This window comes from Pristiophorus japonicus, chromosome 3 (assembly GCF_044704955.1).
Source record: "Pristiophorus japonicus isolate sPriJap1 chromosome 3, sPriJap1.hap1, whole genome shotgun sequence".
Lineage (NCBI taxonomy): Eukaryota > Metazoa > Chordata > Chondrichthyes > Pristiophoridae > Pristiophorus > Pristiophorus japonicus.
The window spans coordinates 260697031-260706249 of NC_091979.1; the positions used below are offsets into that span (position 1 = coordinate 260697031).

The window sequence follows — 9219 nt, forward strand, 5'->3', positions numbered from 1 at the left end:
CCGTGAGCTCTTATCTTGTGCAGTAACCTTTTATGTCGCACCTTATCGAATGCCTTCTGGAAATCCAAATACACTACATCTACTGGTTCCCCATTATCCACCCTGCTTGTTACATGCTCAAAGAACTCCAGCAAATTTGTCAAACACGATTTCCCTTTCATAAAACCATGCTGACTCTGCTGGATTGTATTATGATTTTCTAACTATCCTGCTACGACTTCCTCAATAGTGGACTCCAGCATTTTCCCAATGACAGATGTTAGGCTAACTGGTCTATAGTTTCCAGCTTTCAGTCTCCCTCCTTTACATTTGGGGGAATCACATTTGCAGTTTTCCAATCCGCTGGGACCTCTCCAGAGTCCAGGAAATCTTGGTAGATTACAACCAATGCATCCACTATCTTTACAGTCACTTCTTTTCAGACCTTAGATCAGGTTCAGGGCAATTGTCCACCTTTAGTCCCATTAATTGCTCTTTAATTTTTTTCTGCCAAAGTGCATGACTTCACACTTTCCAACATTATACTCCATCTACCAAATTTTTGCCCACTCACATAGCCTGTCTCTGTCCTTTTGCAGATTTTTTGACGTCCTCCTCACATTGCTTTTCCTCCCATCTTTGTATCGTCAGCAAACTTGGCTACATTACACTCGGTCCCTTCTTCCAAGTCTTTAATATAGATTGTAAATAATCAATCTTCCCTCTCTTTATCATTTTTTTAGTTGTTCTTTGCTGGCTTTTAAAAGTTTCCCAATCCTCTGGTCTCCCACTATTGTTGGCCACATTGTATGCCCTTGTTTTCAATTTGATACCATCTCTTATTTCCTTAGTTAGCCACGGATGGTTATCCCTTCTCTTACGGTCTTTCCTTCTCATTGAGATATATTTTTGTTGCAAGTTATGAAATATATCCTTAAATATCTGCCACGTCGCATCAACCATTTCATACTTTAATCTATTTTCCCAGTCCACTTTAGCCAACTCTGCCTTCATACCTTTGTAGTCTGCTTTATTTAAGCTTAGGACACTGGTTTGAGATCCAACTTTCTCACCCTCCAACTGAATTTGAAATTCAACCATGTTATGGTCACTCATTCCTAGAGGATAGTTTACTAGGAGATCATTTATTAATCCTGTCTCATTACATCTCAGTAGCAGATCTGAGATAGCCTGCTCCCTGGTTGGTTCCGCAACATACTGTTGAAGGAAACTATCCTGGACACACTCCATGAACTCTTCCTCAAGGCTAGCCTAGCCAATTTGCTTTGTCCAATCAATATGATGGTTAACATTGCCCATGATTATTGCCGTTCCTTTTTTACAAGTCTCCATTATTTCTTGATTTATACTCCGTCCAACAGTGTAGCTACTGTTAGGGGGCCTATAGACTACAGCCACCAGCGGCTTTTTCCTCTTATTATTTCTTATCTCCACCCAAACTGATTCAACATCTTGATCTTCTGAGCCAATATCATTTCTCAGCAGAACCTCTTTCTTTGTGTTATCTATGTCGTTGGTACCCACATGGACCATGACAACTGGATCTTTCCCCTCCCATTCCAAGTTCCTCTCCAGCCCTGAGGAGATGTCCTTAATCCTGGCACCGGGCAGGCAACTTGGCCTTCGGGATTCACGCTCTCGGCTGCAGAGATCCGTATCTATCCCCCTGATGATATTGTCCCCTACCATTACAACATTTCTTTTTACTCCCTCCACTTGAATGGCCCCTGTACCACGGTACTGTGGTCAGTTTGCTCATTCTCCCTGCAGTCCCTGCTCTCATCCACACAGGGCCTCGATCCTGTTGGACAAGAGCAAGGGCTGAGGCTTCTCCATCACTCCATCCTGAGTCCCCATACCTTCATCACTTGTAGTTACACCCTCCTGTTCCTGACCACATGTCGAATTTGAATTAATTAATTTAATTGATGTGACTAGCTCCTGGATCGCAGTGTCCGGGTAACTCTCCCCCTCCCTGATGTGTCGTAGTGTCTGCAGCTCAGATTCCAGCTCATCAACACGGAGCCGAAGTCCCTCAAGCTGCAGACACTTGCTGCAGATGTGGTCACCGTGGACCTCAATGGCGTCCACCAGCTTCCACATGTTGCAGCAGTGACACATCATCTGCCCTGTCATCTATAATGTATTTAATTAATTAGATTTAGTTTTTAGTTATTAATCCCGGCCCCTAATTTAAGGCCCTGAATTTAAAGCAAGAAAAGAGAGAGAAAAACTCACCAACCAATCATTTCCCTGCTTCCCTGTGCCGTCGAATATAGTGGCCCTTTTTTCCTTTGTCGTTCTCTTACCTGCTCGCGCTGTTCCCTGTGGTGGCTGGCAGTTTGCTGCTGCTCAGCTGTTCCCTCCTAGGTCGGCGGTGGGGGGGGTGGGGGTGGCGGGGGGATGGGTCGGCGCTGTTTCTCGGTGCTGGCTGCTCGCTGCTTTTAAGCTCTGCTGGTGCTTAGGTGTTCCCTCCTAGTTCGGGAGAACACCTGAACGATAGGGAAATAGCGAGGCTTCGGTACTAGATAAGAAGGGCAGCCCAGTAAGTCGAAGTTAACAAAAGTAAGCCCACTGAAATATGAAATAAATTTAAATTCATCGAAAGTTGCAGTTATCTAAACTTCCTTGCAGTAATGATCTGAGCTGGAAGGCAGAGGTTGAAAGTGCCACACTTAGCACTGTGAAGACTGAAGGTACTTAATGTATATCTTACAGTTAAAAGTAATACCCAGGTGTTACAACATGTGTGATGCCCAGGTGTGACAGAATTGTGACACGGGAAGTAAGTGTCGCAAACCGGAAATGCGTAGTAGATGCAAGACTTTTATTAATATAAAGATACATAATACATAAGATCCAGGGAGAATTGCCACTGCCTGATTCTCGCCTTAATGCTATTTTTAGCTGCCTACCCCATTTCTCCAGGAATTCCACCAATTTTCTGCCAAAGTTACAGTTTGAGATCATAAGAACCCCAGCGGAAATTTCAGGTGAATATTTTATTAAAAGAATTTCACTATATTAATTGCAGTGTAAATTCAAATCTCAATTTTCACACCCCGTTCTGATATTTTCTTGCTATTTCAATGTAATTATCAAGTACCTTCTATATCAGAGCCTTTCAAACTGGACTCTCTAGATTTAATGGAGCAATCCCATGGTCTTCTACAAGGTTATCAGGTATCTGTCCACTTGTTAACTGATTTCAGTATTTTCTGATTGCATATATATGTACATATCTTATTAGTTTGACTATAAGGGGTCAAAATGATCAGCCATGATCTTATTGAATGGTGGTGCAGGCTCGAAAGGCCGAATGGCCTACTCCTGCACCTAATTTCTATGTTTCCATGTTTCTATGTTTCTATGTAAAATTGGCCACCGCTGGAAATGGGGTGCACCTACCCTGTTTCTGTTGATTTTACCAGTGTGGTGGATGCTGTGGCCTCTTGAGCAAAATTTCACTCTTTGGCTTTTTTCTCGGTGGACCAGAAGTCGGTCATAATGGGGGCAGAAGTGGGGCGGTAAGCGGAAGTTTGGAGTCTAGAGGGGCGGAAGTTGGAGGCGGGCGGAGTGGCTGCCGCTGTCAGTCATCAGCATAGCGCTGATGATGTCATCACGGCGCCATGTCACCACGGCTCTCCTCTTCACTTAAAGGGGAGAGCCTGCGCGATTTTTAAAGTTCAGTCCACTGGGCCCCCAGGGAGGGTTTCGACCCGGCGGAACCCTGGGGCAGTCGGCCGACAAAAGAAAATATGACGGCAGCGGCAGTAGGCCCTCCCCTTTAATGGGAGCTGCACCGCCATTTTACAAGGACTACAGCCTCACTGCATCCGCAGAAAAAAAAGCAGCTTTTGGCACCGCTCGGCAAGGGCAAAAATCTTTCGGCGAAATTTCGCCATGGGGTGGGGGGGGGGGGGGGGTGGGGAATATTGGTGGGGAGCACTCCTATGACACATTTAGGATGGATCGGCAGCAGCGGAGCAGTAGGCAGCGGGAGTGGGTCACCGCCGGGATACCGCAGGAGCGGAATTTTCAAAATGGCGGTCATTACACGAAAAATCGGCGGTCATTGCACTCCGCAGCGTGGCCACCAATTTCCGGTGGTAACAGGCCTTAAGGGAAGGGGCAATTTCCGCCCACAAGATGCCATTATTCGCAGATCACTTATAATGAAAGTGAAGAAAATTTTATTAGGCTCATTGTTTTCTTTGGTGAGACCACAATGCCGGAGTTAGAAGTCAGTGCTCCTTCAACCCTCAGTTCACTCCCCCTTTCTCCTCTCCTAAAGGCAGCGATTCATGCTGAGATATGGTACCACTAGACCAGCAACCTACCATGACTTGGACATCTCTTTCAAAGAACCAGCACAAGCACGATGGGTCGATTGAGCCGGCACCTCTAAGAGGCGTTAATGGGGCGGTAAGGCCTTACCGACCGGGGGCAGGCAGAGGGTGCAACCCATCCGTAATTGCCCCCAGGCCGGGGGCGGCGCAAATAGGTTTCCGCTGCGCCCCGTGTTTCCGCCCCGCCTAGTGCTCCGACCCCTTGTCGGCCACATGCCGATCCCTTACCGCCCGGCGACGATCCATTTTTAGCCGCACAGGAATTTCTCCCGCAACCACCGGTCGGTGCACACGACAGCTTCGTGAGGCAGGAAGCTGCCAGTGGCTGGGTGGTGTGGCCACCATTTTGTCTTAATTATTGGCCGACTCTTGAGTTATCCTGACAATGATGGCCGATGATTCAGCCAGGCCGCCAACAGGCAGCCCTGCACCTCCTCTTGGATGCCGGGCCTAATGGGCTCCACGGAGGCCTCACTATGCTTAGCAGCTTCCCTCCTCTTTAAGTGAAGGGGAGGGATGTTGCGACACGTCAGCACGACACGGCACATCCGTGTCGCGGTGATGTCATCACCACCGCGCTGATGTGGCTAGCGTGACATTGATGCACATCGTCCCGATACCACCTCCAACAGCGTCCGAACGCGCTGGGAAGCGGTTTCTTGAACTAACAACCCGAATTTCCTGGCTCCTCCCTCTGACACTAAATTTCCAGCTAATTCGAGGTGCCCTCCCCAATTTCTCGCTGATAGCAATTTCGGCGCCGAGGTTTCTAATCACTTTACTTGTTCAGCAAAAAAAGACTTTAAATTGACTTGAATTTGTTATGCCTATTATATTTTGTTGTAAGTAAATGATAATGTTTTAGGAGAAAGGAAACCTGCTTTTGCTTAAACTGATGTACATTCTTAATCCGAATTAGAAACTATTATGCTCAGCTAAATATTTGCCAGATGTTTCCTGCAGTTTTTAAACAAGCCCATCCTTGTTAAACAAAGGATGTTCTAACAGATATACAGTGTTACATTAGAGGCTATTTAAATTTATGCAAAGCCGATTTGAGCAGCCACATGAAGACCTTGTGATGTTGAAGGGGAATCAATTTACTCTGGAAAAAAATATTCATTTGATTTTCATTGATTTGTGACAAGAGAAACTGAAATTGGGACATTACGTTTCCTTTGAAGGATTTGCTGCCTTTTGACGTTTGTATGAAGTGGAGTAACTGGAAACGTAGGTTGCCTCCCAGCTTCCCGCTATGTCAGTTATACATGACCATTGCTTTGCTGAGATTGGCTAAGTGAATTAGACGGAGGGTATTTCGGTCTTTTGGCTAAGATCAAGTGTAGTATCTGTTCTTATCAGTTTAATATCCCCTATGGGGACCTGATATTAAATTGTTTTTTGGACAGGGAGCTGGAACAGGGGCATGCCCCGTCCACTCCATGCACCGATCTGGTATTGCAATATTTCCAGGAACGGTGCAACTTCACCTCTCGTCCTTTTGGCCTAAGATCAAATATATTGGCGCAAAGTGATCTTTGGCATTAGAGTTGATCTGGAAAGAAATTGGACATTAAAAAAAAAATTAGACGGAGGGTATTTCAGATTGTGCGAACTTCAATTTCAGTTCTGTTCACTCCATGCTTGAAATGAGGAAGGCTCGGAAGAGGAGGACTCAGAAGAGGAGGACTCAGAACAGGAGGACTCAGAAGAGGAGGACACAGAAGAGGAGGACACAGAAGAGGAGGACACAGAAGAGGAGGACTCAGAAGAGGAGGACTCAGAAGGAAGGATGCAACCCAGGCAGCCCCTTTCTGGCCGAGATATCCGGAATAGAATCATCTGCCTGCGGTATCAGTGATTGCAGCCCCAATTCCCTTTTCCACATTTATCCCACACCTTAGTGTCCTTTTGGCCACGATGCTGAAATAAAAGCCACCACAAAGCAAACTTTCCAGTCCAACATTATATATCTTTCCACCCAATATGACATCAAGAAATCAACTAATAACCCTTATGCATTTCCTTCGTGCCTGTCTTGTGTGTGCCTTTGCCTATCCTACTGATGTCAGGCAGTGCTACCCCAGTGGCTGCAGCATGGCTGCTAGAAGGCTGCTGATTTTCACTGGGGGACACTGCAAATGGCCTTGCTGGTCGACCTTGAGGAGCTGTTGGCTCCTCAATTTTCATCTTCTTGTTCTTCTTCACTCTCCTCTCCCTCTTCTTGGTCACCCATTGGCTGGGCAGGCTGCATTTCTTCAGTGTATGAAATGAGGATAGTACAAGGATGGAGTTGTGGTGACGAGAGTGCAATAAAGCATGAGGTGCATGTGAGAAGGAGGATAATGTATGAGGATACCAGAATCTTGTATCCTATCAGCCCTGCCATTGGCCAAGGGCTCAGCCATTTCCCTGTCAAGAAAGGCCTGCACTGTCTACAAAGGGTGAGGGGAGGCTAGGAATCGGAGATGAGGCCTGTGACTGGTGCAGATTGTTGGTAGGTGGGTGATTGGGGGCCGTGCATTGAGCAGTGTGTGAGGCTAGTGATGCAGTTGGTAGGAGACAGCTTTTAAAGATGCATTCATTGACCTTGACCAGTGGCATGAGGCCATTAAGCTTCGTTGGGCACTGGAGCCAAGTGGGGGGCGACACTGCTGGCAGTGACAGCCTCGGTTTCTGGAGGGCCTCCTGGCCCCTGTGGGTAGAGGTGTTGAACCCCTGCATAAAGCTGGAGTGCTACATGCGAGACCCTGGGTGCCCCTTCCCTTGCTTGCTGAGCTATTTGTTAGTGCTGAAGCACTTTTACCATTTTTGGAGGTTAGGAAGGAAATTCAGCTTTAAGAGACGAATATTCACAATTGGGTCTTCTTTTAAATGTACATTTTTTTAATGAAAGGCAGAAAGGGCTGATAACTGCATTGTTTCAATGGCCTAGAAATTGGCCTCCTTAGCACCCCCCCGTTATCCCCTCCAGGGGGGCGATAACAGGGCGCTAACCAGACTGGGCGCGACGATAACATCGACTCCCACCATATTTGGCAGGAGGTTCTGTAAAGTCCTTACTCTACAGTATGAAACTACATGAGGCACATTCGGGGGATAAGGGGCCCAAATTCCGGTTCTGGTGAAAACGGCACACCTCTGAGACTTCCGTGACCTGCCTGGGCTTCAGCAATTCTCCGGTCCTCCTGGAGCGTGGTGTGGCGTGGCGCAGCGTAGTCTCCCTGGGGCGGAGCAAGCCTATCGCAGTCTGCAGGGGGGCGGGGCTAAGCCCTTGCGTGTCTTTGACAGCCGGCTTCCTAGCGCGTGCGCGTTGCAACATGCGCGCATGCACAATGGGACCTCGACCTTGGCAATCGGCCATTTAAAGGGAGAACGTGGCAAGCATTTAAAGCTAGCTGGGATTTTTGGTTGCAGGTAGGAAAAGGATTGAACATTATTTTGTTGATTCTTGTGCAAAGGTGCCGCATAGGTGCAAGCAAGGACATTCAAAGGGAAAACGTGGTACTCTGTTATAGCGAGCTGTGTGATTTTTGGGTGCAGGAAGGGAAGGAGTGAAAAGTCTTAAGTGATTCTTGGAGTGCAAAGGGGTGCTGCACACATGCATGCAAGGAAAGGACTGTGTTTTAAAAAATCACTGAGTGGAAATCCAGTATCTGTACAGCAATGCAAGAACGTTCAGCGAGAACGAAGGACTTCTTGCATGATGAAGTCGAGACACTAGTTAATGTCATTGAGGGTAGATGGCAGGAGCTGGACACCAGCAACAGAGGCCGCACAAAGGTGGCACCCAAAGAAATCAAGAAACGCTGGGACCTAGTTGCAGACGAATACTGCGCAGTGGTGAATACCAGGAGATCTGGAGCCCAGTGTAAAAAGAAATGGCAGGTCCTTGGTCAAGTCATTAGTGTAAGTAATATCTTCATTTTCTCAATGGAATTGCAATTGTAAATGTGACCAGCTGTATATTCCCCACCCGGCAGAAAGGCACCCTTTCTTAAAAGTTATATTTTCATCATTGCAGAAGAAATTGGCTCACAACAAAAGGGAAAGAACACGAACAGGAGGAGGTCCGCAAAATCTGCACCCACTGACACCTTGGAACAGAGGGTCGCTGCCATGATGAGTCGTGCCTGGAGAAAGGCAATCAGTGATGCACAAGGTGGGCCCACACGCTTGGGAGAGGGTAAGTCCTGAAAATGCACCGTGACCCTTCAAATCATCCTGCTGCCTCGCCTGCTATGTGCGAGACTATCAATGTCACACATCTTGGCCACTCCTGTGCTGCTAACCATTTGACTGTTCGGTTAAATTTTGCAGAACATGATGTCAATCCAGAAGATTCAGAGGAAGAGTCAGATGCATACGATCAAGACCAAGGTGGTGACGGGGAGGAGGGGGGAATGGATATGTGTTCAGGGAAGAATGTCGATCGTAATATGGATCAGTCCATAGTGCAGGGCCTCACTATCCCAGAGAATACCATGAATTCTCCTCCAACATTCCACTCCTTCATCCACCCCCCATCCTTCCGTGGGTCTTTAAGTTCTGATGCGGCATGTCATCGTCTCCTCGCGTACCCATCCGCGCTTAGTGATGCAAGTTCTGCTGAGATGTTCCATGGTTTCACATCCTTTGAGGTTGAGAGTCACAGTGGTGGTGGTGATGGAATGCAGCTTGGAACACCCAGTTCCCCACTATCAGAGATAGAGGATCCCAGTGGTGGTGATGGAATGCAGCTTGGAACACCCAGGGCCCCATTCTCAGAGGTACAGGGTCACGGTGGTGGAGGTAGAACGCAGTGTGGAACACCCAGGGTCCCAGTGTCAGAAGAAGCGGGTCCCAGTGGTGGCGGTGGTGGAATGCAGTA

At 47.4% G+C, this 9219-nt stretch overlaps 1 pseudogene; it reads left to right on the forward strand.

The window, feature by feature from the left end:
• The first annotated feature begins 5662 nt into the window (after positions 1–5662).
• LOC139260476 (U2 spliceosomal RNA) lies at positions 5663–5838 on the forward strand (annotated as a pseudogene).
• Positions 5839–9219: the final 3381 nt, after the last annotated feature.